The sequence below is a fragment of the Sinocyclocheilus anshuiensis genome, unplaced genomic scaffold, assembly GCF_001515605.1.
Source record: "Sinocyclocheilus anshuiensis isolate Anshui unplaced genomic scaffold, SAMN03320099.WGS_v1.1 scaffold1744, whole genome shotgun sequence".
Classification (NCBI taxonomy): domain Eukaryota; kingdom Metazoa; phylum Chordata; class Actinopteri; order Cypriniformes; family Cyprinidae; genus Sinocyclocheilus; species Sinocyclocheilus anshuiensis.
This window is the reverse complement of record NW_015555974.1, coordinates 605,942-609,275: the sequence shown is the minus strand read 5'-3', so window position 1 is coordinate 609,275 and position 3,334 is coordinate 605,942. Positions and strand designations below refer to the sequence as shown.

Below are 3,334 nucleotides of genomic sequence, written 5' to 3'. Positions count from 1 at the left end.
TACGTGACGTCACACACTCTATAACAAGCATAATATAAAGTTTTGTATACAAGTGTAATAATAGTAACAGTTGCAAATTGTTTTATTTAGACTATGTCTATGCTAATTCACAAATTACCTCAAACACCATACACGCCGTTTGATCCTTTAGATTGGCAGGTTTGAGTGCAGGAAAATACAGTACAGAATACAGAAACCAAATACTACATCGCCAATCTGGAATCATTTCCATTCATGTCACCCATCCACATTTGTACAAGTGTGAGAGTGAGAGCTGTAAAAATAGTTGTAAAAAATTTTTTTTGGTACTTATACCGCACGATAAAGATGGCTCTGAAGACAACAAGATGCTGTGCAGTGCCAGGTTGTGGAAAAACAGAGTCTTTGCTTCTGAAAGTGTGAAAGTGATGTGCCGTTTAGCCAAGTATGGTGTCCCATACTCGGAATTCGTGCTCTCCAAGGGCACACACACGGCAGTGAGTAGTGAACACACACCCGGAGCAGTGGGCTGCGGCGCCTGGGGAGCAGTTGGGGGTTTGGTGTCTTGCTCAAGGGTCTCACCTCAGTCGTGGTATTGAGAGTGGAAGAGACCGCTGTACATTCACTCCCCCCACCTACAATCCCTGCCGGTACCGAGACTCGAACCCACGACCTTTGGGTTACAAGTCCGACTCTTTAACCATTAGGCGACAACTGCCCCCAACTCTGATCCCAACATTAGGAAAGAGTAGATTAACTTTATTAGTTTACAAACAAGGCACAATTCGACACAGGATTTTCAGAAAGATTGAAACTAAAAGGCGATGCTGTGCTGAATATATTGGATCCGACAGTAATGTCGCACCACACGTGTGAGTAACTGTTTTTATTACGGGGTCACTATTGCTTTGTCTGTTATTACAGATTGTTTGATATGTACTGAGTATTTATGCGTTTTTAACCTAAATCACAGCAGCGTCCATCTATGAAGGATGTAGGCTGTCAAACATGTAAAACAATCATAGCTTTGGGCGTTTACTTCCGAGTCTACAATCTGCCTATTCAAACAAAGTGTTCTGATGAGGGGGGTCAAAACAGGACAGAAAATAGCCTATTACTTCTAAATGATGATGTTTTTTTATGTAAAAATCTTAACATTATAAGTGGACCGCAGATTCTTCATTTTTAGAAATGTCCTTTCCTGATTATCGACCAAATGAGTCAGAAGAAAAAGCAGCTTTTAAATCTGCATGTTCAATGCCCGTATTAATCAATATTTTCTGAACTGGTTGTTGTTAGTGTTCTGGGTGGTTATTATCCATTCCAGACTGAGTCTGCAGAAATATATCAACTCATGAAGTTAAAATAACTCAGACTGCTAACAATATCATATGGCAGTACCATACGTACATATCATGGAAGTGAATGATTATTCAAATAGCATGGTGTTCAAACCAATACAATAACAAATAATAATGACAAAAAACTGTAGTACCATAGTGCTTAGTTTTAACAAACAAATCATATGACAGGTACTAAATGATTACCATATTCACATACAATGCTATGGAACGAAAGGTATATGCCATATCATGGCATTTACTGAAAATAAACACTGTATTACTACCGTACCATATCCAAAATAAATAAATAAATAAATAAAAAACCTGGTAGTACCACGGTACTTTTTCTCATCAGAGACATCAATATAGCTTTTTCTTATTTGGGTTACTGTAGTTTACGTTACTTAAAAAAATGCCATGGTCAAAGTATGTTACTTTAAAAAATGCCATGGTACAAACATAGTAGTATCAATCATGACATTTTTTTCTGCAAAAGCCATCAGTTTAGTTTTTGTTTTGCTGGGCTTATGGAAATTTCCACTACAAAATATACTGTGGTGATACTATGTATCAGATGATAATACCATGGCATTTTCATGCTACTCCAAAGTACTTTTAGTAATATCACACTATTGTCACTGTGCATGTACATACTATGTACTTATTATAGTGATTACAATAACTGTGTAATAACTAGGTACTAACCCTGGACCTACCCCTAAACCTAACCTTAACCCATGTTGTTACATTATATTACTAGTACTAGTACTACATTGTAAGTACATGTAAGTACACATACTGTAAAATAAAGTGCAACCATTAGTAGTAGTAATTGTGGGTACTTTATTGTTAGTCATGGCAATACCATGGTACTGAATGATTACTATATTCATATACCATGCTATTGAAATTATACCGAAAGATACTTAAGAGAATATCATGGTACATACTGAAAACAAAACATTGCATTACAATGGTACCATGTCCAAAAAACATGTGGTACTTTTTCGTTAGTATCAACAAACAATTTTTGTGGTTGAATCAATTTCACATCAATTTGGCTTACTGTAATTTAAATTTGCCAAACATGATACTTAAGAGTATTATTATTATTATTATTATGGTACATGTAAGTACATTAATTTAGTTTTTGTGTTTTTGGGCTTATGGAAATTTACCCTACAAAATAAACTGTGGTGGTATCATGGTATGAGGTGATAATACCATGATATTTTCCTTGGTACTCCAAACTACTTCTAATAATATCACAGTATAACTTTTCTACATGTGCAAGAGCCATGTTAGTAGCATGGTAGTTTTGGGTACATGGTAATACCATGGTACTGAATGATTACCATATTCATATGTCATCCTACTGAAATTATACCTCAGAGAATATCATGGTGCATACTGAAAATAAAACATGGTATTACCACAGTACCATGTCCAAAATAATAATATCATGGTCCTACAGTACTGTGTCCAAAAACCATATTAGTAGCATGGTAGTTTTGAGCACTTTTTTGTAAGTCATGATACTTTGACATGTACAGTACCATGGTATTGAATGAATACCATATTCATATACCGTGATACTAAAACGATACCAAAATAAACTTTCTTAGAATATCATGGTATTACTACCACAGTACTATGTCAAAAACAACTGATTAAACCATGGTACTTTTTGTGTAAGGAAAAATAGCATTCCCGACCCCAGTGCAAAAAGAGTGAGTCTTAGATACCCATCTCTTGGCTGCGGGCCGCGGCTCTTAGCACTAAAGCTAATAGGAGCGTTCCTTTTATCATGATGCAGGAACCCGATACTGTGGATGAAATGTGGGGCACGAGCAGCCTGCGCTGCTCTGTCAACCAAAACACCTGGCATCACCCTACCCATGTCAGCCGGTCAGCTGAGGAAGGTCATTAGCCGTGTGTGTGTGTATGGAGTAATATGGGTCTAAATTAAGCTTCATGTCATGTATATACGCGTACACACACGTACACACACG

The 3,334-nt window shown here is 36.8% G+C and overlaps 1 long non-coding RNA gene across 1 annotated transcript in view; it reads right to left on the bottom strand.

Annotated features, from left to right (window-relative positions):
• Positions 1 to 3,334, bottom strand: part of LOC107676049 (uncharacterized) — a 7,232-nt gene that overhangs the window by 2,903 nt on the left and 995 nt on the right. The window lies entirely within an intron of this gene.